Genomic DNA, 11,800 nt, shown 5'->3' with positions numbered 1-11,800 from the left:
CAAATACTATGCAGTTTTAACAAAGGGACTTGAGCATCCAGTGATCTTGAAATCCTAGAACTCCCCTATACATACTAATGGATAGCTATATTAATAAATGCAACAGCATAGAAGAATCTCAAGTGTATCATGTAAGAAGCCAGAATCAAAAGGCTTCATACTGTAATGACTATATTTATGTGACATTCTGGAAAAGGTAAAACTATAGGGACTAAGACAGCAGTGGTCAGCATCTGTGTAACAGAGGAGTTGCCTACTGTGGTAGGATGAATAATGACTGCCAATATATCCACATTGTAATTTCTAAAATGTGAAAGTGTTGCCTGATATGCAAGAGGAACTTTGTAGACTGATTAAAGATGGGGCAGTTTTTTTGAATTATGTGAATGAAACCAAAATGTAATCATAAGAGGTTCTTGTAAAAGAGAAGCAAAAGGATTAATAGTAGAAAAGGTGGCAAAATTGCAGATTGCAGTAATATTAGGAACCAAGAAATGCCAGCAGGCTCCAGAAGATGGAAGAAGTACAGACTAGATTCTTTCTAAAGCTTCCAAAAAGAATCAACCCTTTTGTTACCTTGATTTTAGTCCAATCTAGTTTGTTTCACACTTCTGATCTGCAGAACTATGTATTTGTGTTGTTGTTGTTGTTTTACATATTTTTTAAGTTGTACTTGGACACAGTATCTTTATTTTTATGTGGTGGCTGAGGATCGAATCCTGTGCCTCACACATGTGAGGCAAGCGCCCTACCAATGAGCTACAGCCCCAGCCCTGTATTTGTTTTGTTTTAAGGCACCAAGTATTTGGTAGTTTGTTATAGCAGCAGCCAGAAAGTTAAGACAACTCAAAAGGTGCACAATGAAATATTATGGATGATGGAACTGTTCTGTATTTTGGTTATGGTGGTGGTTATGACTATATGTATTTGTTGTAATTTCTAGAATAGTACATTTTTAAGTGTTAATTTTACTGTATATAAGTTATACTTCAATAAATCTAACTTTAAAAAAAAATGTTTTGTTCAGAACACACTTCCGTTAAAAACAAAATTAGAAATGTTGGTGGGTGTCTTAGGCAGCCCACGAAAATCTATATATTTGTTAGGAGTATAATACAGATGGTAACTTCTATTTAAAATAATATAGAGCATAGATAATAATGCTTCATGGGGAGTAAGCCAAAAACTTGTAAAAATTTGTTTAAAAAGAAAATGATGGCTAGGTGCAATGGTACACAGGTGTAATCCCAGCTACTTGGGAGGTTGAGGCAGAAGGATCACAAATTTGAGGCCAGCCTCAGCAAGTTAGAGACCCTATCTCAAAATTTCAAAAAAAATTTTTTTTTTACAAAGAGCTGGTGATGTAACTCATTGGTTTAAATCTCTAGTACCCACCCCCACAAAAGATGACAGCTTAAGAGAGATCTGCTTGGAAGACTCCTAGAAAGTGTGTGTGTGTGTGTGTGTGTGTGTGTGTGTGTGTATGGTTCTAAGTATAAGAGAGTCATGAGAAGAAACAGCCTCTTATTGTTCCTCTTCTGGAATAACTGCAAGAGAATGTAGTCTTTGGAACTGCTGGAGCCTAGAAAACGGAATTCCTGAGAAGTTGAACTGTTATTCCATTATTGAGCAGATGATTTAGAACTGTTCTAATTCTATCTTATTATATGAGATAATCAGTGTTCTTTTTTAACCTGCACATTTAGTTGTCAGTTCTATTATAGGTAGCCAAGAGCTTCTGTGCCAGGTGTCTTTTATTGGTGGCTGACCTGTATGAATAGTATCAGTCTCTCTTTCCCTCTGATGTCTTGTGCTTTGGCCAATAGAAAAAGCCTGAGCTTGTGCTTTGGCCAATAGAAAAAGCCTGATCAAAGAGAAGAAAATGAGTGAGATTAGGATATTTATTCCCCTGTTTCCTGTCCTGCAGGATTATTTGTTGGCTACAACCTTTGACTAAAAGCTCCCTCTTCGCAGTTGTGTCCCACATATATTAATCCTGAGCAAACTGCATTATTCTTTATGGTTTCTCTACATGCTTTATTAATATTCTTAAATGGCCTTAATTTGAGTATTCTGTATGCTTTAATTGCTGGCACCCTAGTGTGTAATATCCAAACCGATAAAACTTTCAATATAGTAAATCTCTCTTTCAATCTGGTATTCATCAGATCTATTAAGGTTTTTATTTCAGTGGCTATATTTTTCACTTTGAAGCATTTCTTTTTAATTATCTATTATTGTTTCATTTCTACCTGATTTTGTTTTGTAATTTATTATTATTATTGCAAATATGATTTGTTTATTACTTAAAATTTTTTTTGTAGTTTATGCCTTTATTTTGTTTGTTTTTATATGGTGCTGGGGGTCGAACCCAGTGCCTCACACATGCTGGTCAAGCGCTCTGCCACTGAGCTACAGCCCCAGCCCTCTTTATTACTTTGAACTTTATATTTTTTTTCTTTTTTGGTGCTGGGGGTTGGTTGAACCCAGGGTCTCATGTATGCTAAGAAAACACTCTACCACTGAACTACATCCCCATCCCTATTTGGAACCTCCTAAACACACTTATTTAAACATTCTTATTTTTAAAGTCTTTGTGAGATTTGCATAAAATTAATTTTACTTTTAGTAAATTTTTTTTATTAAATTTGATGGTTTACTCTTTAAACATTAGATTCTTTTGCAGGTTTTGAAATTTTGACTATCAGGCTCATTTTAAGTAGAGGGAGATTTTGTGTTTTATTTTCCCCTTTCTCTTCCTACCATTAAACCTATGCTTATCTATCCTTCCCTATCAATTATTACATTACCTCTACCTGAGCCTTCCCCAAGTCTAGGAATTATGCATTGTCATTTTAGGAGTATTAAATTGTAATATTATGGGAATATGATATTGCTGATTCTGACGCCAAGTCATGGTCCTGAAACTATATTTTTATTTTCCTGTTTCATTGGATCCATACCTCTCTATAGAAACTGGAGCCTGAGGCAGTAGATTTATAACACATTATTATGGCTTTATTTTGGAGTAGGGATTAACAGCCAATAAATATATCCTTATTCTTGTACCATTTCTGTATCTAGTTTCAGTGAGCCTTTATCTGTTCCTTATTAACACATATAACATATTTAGTGAGAGTTATTGCACTATCTCTGCCTGTTTTGGATTGGATAACACTAGGATGTATAATGTATCAGCCCCATTTGTTAATTTGTATTACTCTTCAGTTTTTTGTACAGATATGTTTATTTTAGCTTTGAACCTGATTATAGCTATTGGTTTCCTACTTTAAAATTTATCTGCCATTGTTAATCTGTTTGAAATACAGGAAGCATGTCTATGTACTTATTTTATTAGAATTTAACCCTGGTATTTAACAAATAAGTAGTATAAAGACATAAAAGCACAGATGTATTATCAATAAGTATAAGATAGGAAGCTGGAAGAGTTAGCTTAATATAATGATAAAAAAGAATTTTATGGATGGAGATATAGCTTAGTATAGAACACTTGTCTACTATGCACAAAGCCCTGGGTTGGTTTCCTAGCACCTTAAAAGAATTTTTTTTTTAAATTTCTCAATAGGTTGCAATCTTCTTGTCCTTCCCCTCTTTGTCCTTCTTTTGCTAAGATTATACTCTTTTCCCTTGGATACTTTGGATTTTGTTTGTTCTGATTGATGACTATTTAAACTATGCTATCAGTTTTTCTTGCTCAATTGAGAAAAATCACATATTTGTAACATAATAGATCCAGGATTAAGAACCCTATAGAACACTGTTTTTTCCTTAGAAGTACAGTAATTTTTATAGACATTGGAGGGTTTTTAAAAATATTTTTTGGATGTTGATGAATCTTTATTTTATTCAATTATTTGTATGTAGTGCTGAGAATCCAACCCATTGCCTTATACATGCTAGGCAAGCACTCTGCCACCGAGCCACAACCCCAGCCTGACATTAGAGTTTTCTGAAAATAATTTCTCCTAAGTCAGGGATGAAAAAAGTGTTACAATAGAAGTCCCAGTTCTGATTATGTAGTAGTATCTGCATTAGTTAGATCTATGCATTAAGCATTCTGAGGCCACATTAAGCTTTATAGCTTTGAATGATTTTTGTTTTTGTTTTTTGGGTACCAGCGATTTAGGCCAGCAACACTTTACCACTGAGATAACACCGGGAGTCTTTTAAATTTTTTTATATCAGAACAAGGTCTCACCAAGTTGCTGAGGGTCTTGATAAATTGCTGAGGCTGACTGAACTTGCAGTACTCCTACTTCCTGAGTTGTTGGGATTATAGGAATGCACAACCACACCCAGCTTGAATGATTATTGATATTTGCTGTGCACAGAAGGAATAGTGACCCAAGTATTCATCATTCCCTTCTAAAGTTTTTAAGTAAATTATATGTTCTGTGTGAAGGCAGTTTGATTATTTCACTTTTTCTATATATATAAGTGGAAATAATTAATGCCAATTCCTGAGTAGTGATGAAACACATTAGTTATTGAAAGTTTTTATTTAAATTATCCCTCTCATCCAGGCATAATGGCCCATGCCTATAATCCCAGCTATTTCAGAGGTTGATGCAGGAGGATCTCAAATTCACAGCCAGCCTCTTCAATTTAACAAGACCCTGTCTCAAAATTTAAAAATTACTGGTATGAAAGTACACTTTCATATCACATTCTATGTAAGTATCAGAATTATGAAATAGTAAAGCACCTATATTTAAAAATGAGAAAAGGGCTGGGGTTGTGGCTCATTAGTATAGTGTTTGCCTAGTATGTGTGAGGCACTGGATTTGATTCTCAGCACTGCATATATATAAAATAAAATAAATGTTCCATTAAGAACAAAAAAATTAGAAAGGAGCCTAAATGCTTATAACTCCCCTATTCATAATTTCCCCAAACTGAAAACAACTCAAATGTTCTTCAATGGCTGAATGTATATATAAACTATGATATTATACTTTAATACTGTATGATATCCTGTACCAAAGAAAATTGCTCAGCAATGAAAAGAAACAACTAGAGTGAATCTCAAAGGCATAATGAATAGAAGCTTTTCTCAGAGGTTGCATACTGTGATTACATTTATAAGCAACTCTTGACAAGACCAACCTTAACAGATCAGTGGATACCAGTTATTAGGCATGGTGTGTTAATAAAAGTGTAGTACAGAAGATTTTGTGGGGCAGAGGGGGCTGATAGAAGTGTTCTATATCCTTATTGTGGTGGAAGTTACATGAGTCTATAAATGTTTTTATTATTTCAGTTCTGAAGATCAAACCCAGGGCTTTGAGCATGCTAGGCAAGCACTCTACCACTAAGCTACACCCCAATCCCTATAAATGTTTTTAAATTCCCAGAACTATTTACCATCCCCCCAAAAGTCAATTTTGTTACACCATTTTTTAAAAAAGTTTATTGGTTCTTTTTAGTTATATATGACAACAGAATACATTTTGATATCATAATTGTATAAGCATGGAATAGATCTTATTGTTATAGTCCAATTCTTAAGGATGTACATGATGTTACATTGCACGTATTTCTTGAAAATATCTTTATTTATTTTTTTAATGTGATGCTAAGGGTCGAACCCAGTGCCTCACACATGGGAGGCAAGTGCTCAACCGCTGAGCTACAACCCCAGGCCTTGAATATATTTTTAAAGAGTGTAGAATACTACTTTGAATTAGCTTCAGGTTATAAGCATGGTGTAATATGGAGTGAAAGGAAAGTTCTAAGGAATAGAATAAAAGCTCTAAGAAACCCTGCAAAACGAAAACATTGTGATTTGGCATTAGGAAAAGTATTTAATGTCTCATGACTTTGATTGGTGTTTTGTAATGGAATAGGTATAAAACCATCTGCATTATTGACACTGCTCTATTAGTGTCTAGTTGAGAATACTTGATCAAGTAACTTAATTGCCTGGGTCATCAGATTATTTTTCTATAGATTGAGAAGTTTAGACCCTATGTTTCTCAAACTAAAATACTCCTAATAATCATTTTACTCTACAGTGTTGATACACAAATGTTTTAAATTATTTAGCATTAAGTAAAGAAGGTATTCCAAGAAAATACTCCATGATTTTTCTGGTGACTTGACATGGTCCCTAACATACCATTTAATTTCCTAATTGTAATAGAATAAGAATAGATAATATAGTATCCCTCTGGTTATAAGTTTTTGGTCATTTTGTGTTTTTCCAAATAACTTTTTTGGGTCTTCATTTTTTAAATGTTCATTTTTTTTAAAAAAAATTTGTAGTTGTAGATGGACAGAATGCCTTTATTTTATTTGTTTATTTTTATGTGGTGTTGAGGATCAAACTCAGTGCCTCACACATGCTAGGCAAGGTTCTGCCACTGAGCCCCAGCCCCAGCCCCTGAAGTATTCATTTTTTTAATATTATGAAGAACAAAAATTTAAAGACCACTAGGTGGGGATGTAAACAATACAGCATTTCTCTCTCTCCTAGGCTTTAACTCGATAAAGCCTTGAGTATAATTCCTGGAAAAGAATAAAACATGAACAAATTCACATAAGTACTTATGTTTATCTTTTTGAATGTTGTGATAATCTAGATTTGGGAAAAATAAGCTTCTGAATTAAGAATGAAATCATCTGTGCTTTTATATGTTGTTCTTTGCTTATTGTTATATTTTTGTGTTGTTTTGTTTTATAAATATGCAGATATATATATATCTTTCCATATAATTATTCTTACTTTGTCTTATTTCTTTGAGAGAAGTGAGTTGCTAAGTATATATACTTTTTTATTCTTTTAATTGTTTTTACCTCATATGTAGAAAATACCTGGAAATCACTTTTTGTTAGTTCAAAGAGTTTTTTTTTTTTTTTTTTTTTTTTGGTGGTGGTACTGGGGACTGAACTCAAGGCCTCATGTATGCTAGGCAGGTGTTCTACTATCAGGCTATATCCCCAGTCCTCATCTGTCGCGACCCCCTTGCCCGCAAGGAAGACGCAACAACAGGAATCTTCTTTCAGCCGTTTATTCAGGTCCTTGATATTTCTTCTTCTTCCTTTCGGATGCCTCTCCCAGCCTTAATAAAGCATCCCAAGCCCCAATGCGAAGCTGCCACGTGGAGCTTTCTCATAGGGTGTTAAAAAACCATGCGCCAACTCTCCCAAATAAGGAGTTGTTTGTTACAGACCACAGCGGAGCCAGCGCCATCTTGTAATGGCGACCACAGTCCGCAGAAACGGCTCACCACACTCATCATTTTTTTTATACCTTTATTTTATTTATTTATTTTTTATGTGGTGCTGAGGATTGAACCCAGCGCCTCACATGTGCAAGGTGAGCACTCTACCACCGAGCCACAACCCCAGCACCTTCATCATTTTTTCATAGCTACATAATTTATGAGGTTCAGTATGTTGATATTCTATATTTTAACCAACCAAATTATTAACATATTTTTTCCATTTCTGCAATCATAAATAATAACATAAATAATTCATGACTTGTATATATGTATATTTACACTTGTGGAGATATATTTTCATGGCAAATCCTAGATATTGGATTGTTAGAGATAAACACCCATGTTCTTTTATTTGACATTGCCAAATTTTTGTTTTTAGAGATAATAACATTTTGTATTCCCACCAGCAAGGGGTAAATTCCTGTTTTCCCAACACCTCATCAACAAATTTATTGTGAAACATTTGAGTTTTTAACTGGTCTTATATGTGAGGAATGTGTCATTTTAATTTGCATTTGTCTTATGAAAGTGAAGCTGAACACATTTACATATGTTTAAGAGCTATTTTATATTATTTTTCTAAATCATCTGTTAAGACTTTTTAAAAATTGAAGTTTGGGATATATTCCCTTGATTATCTAAGAGATCTTTATGTATCAGGAATATTAGCCTTTTATCTGTGGTGTATGTTGCAGATACATTTTTTAATTTGTCATTTGTGTGTATGTTGCAGGTATTATTTTAGTTTGTCATTGGTCTTTGGACTTATGGTATTTTTTGCAATTTTTTTTATTTTTATATATCATATTTATCTGTCTTTGCTTAAGCATATCTGGATTTTTAATTCTATTTTATAAACTTTTCCTAACACCTAAATTAAAAAGCAATCAAGAGGCTAGTTGCAGTGGTACATGCCTTTAATCCTAGCCACTCAGGAAACTGAGGCAGGAAGTTCACAGGTTTAAGGCCAGTCTCAACAACTTAGTGCGGCCCTGTCTCAAAATAAAAAAAATAAAAAGGGCTGGGGATATATAGCTCAGTGATAAACCACCCCTCAGTTCAATCCCCAGTACTCCTACTAAATAAGAGTGCTAAGGGTTTATAGCTCAGTGGTAGAGCATGCACTGGAAAGAAGAGGGAGGGAGAAAAAGGGAGAGAGATACCTATGGGAGAATTAACCTGTGTCTTCTTTCACTTTGGAATCATTTATTAACATTTGGATCTCAGGTCCATTTGGGGTTTATGCTTGTGTATTGTGTAAAGTATGGATCCAACTATTATCTTTTCCCAGATGGCAATATAGTTATCCAAACATTATTTATTGAAAGTTTACTTATTTTTTAGGTTTTTCTGCTATATTTACATACTTATCTTTTGATTTGTACTTTTAAATGTACTTGTTCATTTTTGGACCACATATTTATGAATTCATTTTAGCAGAATTAATGTCTTTATAATGTTGAATTATTCTACTGATGATTGAGGTATGTTTTTACATTCAAATCTACTTTTATTAATATTTGGAGTTTTAAGATTTTCTTCATAAAGATTCTGCATGTTTATTTTTACTTTATTCAAGATATCTTGCTAGGGATGGAAGCCAGGGCCACATACATGCTAGATACACTGAACCACACTTCCAGCTCTTAGACTTTTTATTGCTATTTAAATAGATGTTTCTCTTCCATATCATCTAATTATTTGTTGATTATTTTGTGAGAAATGATAATATCACATAATAAATACATGGTAAACAAAATTAAAAGACAAATGACAACTGGAAAAATATTAGTAATTTTTCCCACAAATAAGAGTTATTGTCTATATATTATGTTTGGAGTTGCTGAAAAGAAATTTTAAAATGTACAATAACTCTGTGGGAAAAGGAACCAGAGATATAAACAAACTTCAAATGAAAAAGCAAAATGTTGGTAAAGCACTTGTCTAACATGTATGAGCCCCTGGGTTCCATCCCTAGCACCACAAAACAAACAAAATGCTTTTAAGCAAAAGAATAAATGCTAAAATTTAGTCATAGTAAAAAAGATAAGAAATTAAAAGTACACTAATATACAATTTCTTGAGAACTCTTTGGAGGTTCTAGCAGGTGAGCATAGCTACTTCTATACCCTTGACTGAAGAATGGACCTCACCTATTGAAAAGTTTGTCCTCTTCAAGGGGGCAAATTTGGGAGGAGCTCACAACTTTTGAGAGGGGCTTGCAACTTGAAGAGGGATGCACATGGAGTGGTGAGGGAGAAAGGGGACACCTGCCTAGCCAGCCAGATCAGCTGAATCAACCGGGCGGTTAATGGGGTGACAGATGTCACAGCTAGATTGCCCTCATATTCTACAATTTCTTACTTTATGAAATTGTCAGAATTTTCAACTGTTGGTGAGGCTATCGGGAAGCAGGCATTTTCATATACTACTTACAGGAATATAAATTCGTTTTATCCTGTGAAAAGGCGTTTAGTTTTCTATATATAATAAATTTACTCTTTCAAGTAGCCATTCCATTTTTAAGAGTATATGGCATAATTTAATTGTAAAATATGAAGAATGACTTATTTAAAATTTTTTTATTTTTTCTAATTAGTTATACATGACAGTAGAAAGCATTTGTGCATTTTGATATATCATACATAAATGGAGTCTAATTTCTCATTTTTCTGATTGTATTTGTTATAGAATCACATCAGTCATGGAGTCATATATGTATATAAGATAATGTGTGTTTCATTCACTATCTTTCCTATCCACTCCCTCCCCTTCTTTTAGTCCCCTCTACCTAAAATAATTATGTTCTTCCCTGGCACCCCCCTCCCTTGTGAATCAGCATCTGCATATCAGAGAAAACATGAAGAATGACTTATGTACAAGGCTATTTATTATAATCCTATTTAGCAGACTAACAGACTGAAGATAATCTGAACATCTACCAAGACAGAATGATTGACTAAACCATGGTGTAAAGGATTGAACCCAGGGCTTTATATATGCTAGGGAAGCACTCTGCCACTTAGGTACCATCCCTAAACCATATATTGCTTCTTGGTTTGTTTATTTTGTTCTTTTTTTGGTGGTCCTGGGGATTTAATCCAGGAGCACTGTTATCACTGAGCTACACTCTCAGTGCCCCCTCCCTTTTTAATGTTTATTTTGAGGTAGGGTCTTGCTAAATTGCTGAGGTTGGCCTTGAAATATGGGATCCTCCTGCCTCAGTTTCCCATATTGCAAGAATTACAGGCATGTGTCATTGCACCTGGCTGTAAGTCAGAGTTCTTGAGTCAAAGCATAAACTATGGGGGAAAAACATTGCCTTCCAGTGAATAATAACTAAAATAAGATATATCAAAAGTTGAGGGTGCTGGGGATGGAGAGTAGCTTAGTGGTAGAGCTTGTCATGGGCATGTTCTTGGGTTCAGTCCCTATCCCTAAAATAAACAAATAAACTTGTGCAATACATTCCTCAGAGCAAAATTTGGAGCCTTATATGCGTATATTACAAAAGAAGAAGAAAATTTAAAAATTTCTGGTATAAAAAATATATTAAGAAGTTAGAAAAATGATAGCAAGACTGGGCATGGTGACACACAACTGTAATTCCACCTAGTCAGGAAGCTGATGCAGGAGGATTACAAGTTTTTGGTTAGCCTGGGCAACTTATTCAGATTGTCTCAAAAAAAAAAAAAAAAAAAAGGTTGGGAAACATATCTCAGTGATAGAGCATTTTGTGTGAGGCCCTGAATTCAGTTCCCAGTAAAACACACACGCACATGCGCACGTGCACGTGCACGCACACACACATTCACACACACACACACAGAAGATAAAAGAGAAAAATTCATGGAAAATGGAAAGTTTAAGGCCAGCCTTAACAACCTGGCAAGTCCTGAAGCAACTCAGTAAAACTCTTGTCTCAAAATAAAAAATCAGAAGAGCTGGGAATATAGCTCAGTTACAAATTACCCCTGGGTTATTACCACTACTGTCCCATCCCCCAAAAAAAGAAAAGTGAAAAAAAATTCTCTCTGCTTAAAACAGAAATTTTTGTTTCCTGCAACTGGTTACTGACATATGTGAGATAGGGAAAGAAGTATGAGTGACGGTTCTAATGGAAACTTTTTGGATGGAGATCACAATGAAACAATGGTTTAATAAAAATTTTCCAACAGCAAAGTAAATTAAATACGTAAAGTGAAAGAAAATGTTTTTCTTGTTAGCAGTGTATAGCCCACATCAAATGAGAGTTCCACCAGGCCTAAGATACATACTTTTTTGGGGGAGGTACAGTTTTGGAGAGAAAGAGGGTGTTTTGTTTTGTTTTCTCATGGTACTGGTGATCAACCTAGAAGTCTATGCATGCTAAGTACCTCTCTTTCAATGAGCTACATCCCCAGCCCAAGAAGAGTGTTATCTTTCTGACCTCTATACTTCAGTTACCAGAGAATTTGACAAAATATCTTCCTGATTGAACAGAGATAATAACTTGACACACAAAATGATGACTTCTAAAATTGTTAATCTGCGGTGTTTATTTTCATGAAAGC

General features: G+C 34.4%; 1 protein-coding gene across 1 annotated transcript in view; it reads left to right on the top strand.

Annotated features, from left to right (window-relative positions):
- BAZ2B (bromodomain adjacent to zinc finger domain 2B) overlaps positions 1-11,800 on the top strand; it is a 373,522-nt gene that overhangs the window by 36,402 nt on the left and 325,320 nt on the right. The window lies entirely within an intron of this gene.

The sequence above is a fragment of the Spermophilus citellus genome, assembly GCF_964194105.1.
Source record: "Spermophilus citellus genome assembly, chromosome: 11".
In the NCBI taxonomy this organism is placed as follows: Eukaryota; Metazoa; Chordata; class Mammalia; order Rodentia; family Sciuridae; genus Spermophilus; species Spermophilus citellus.
Note: the sequence above shows the minus strand (reverse complement) of the source record. Positions and strands in the feature narration are given on the sequence as shown.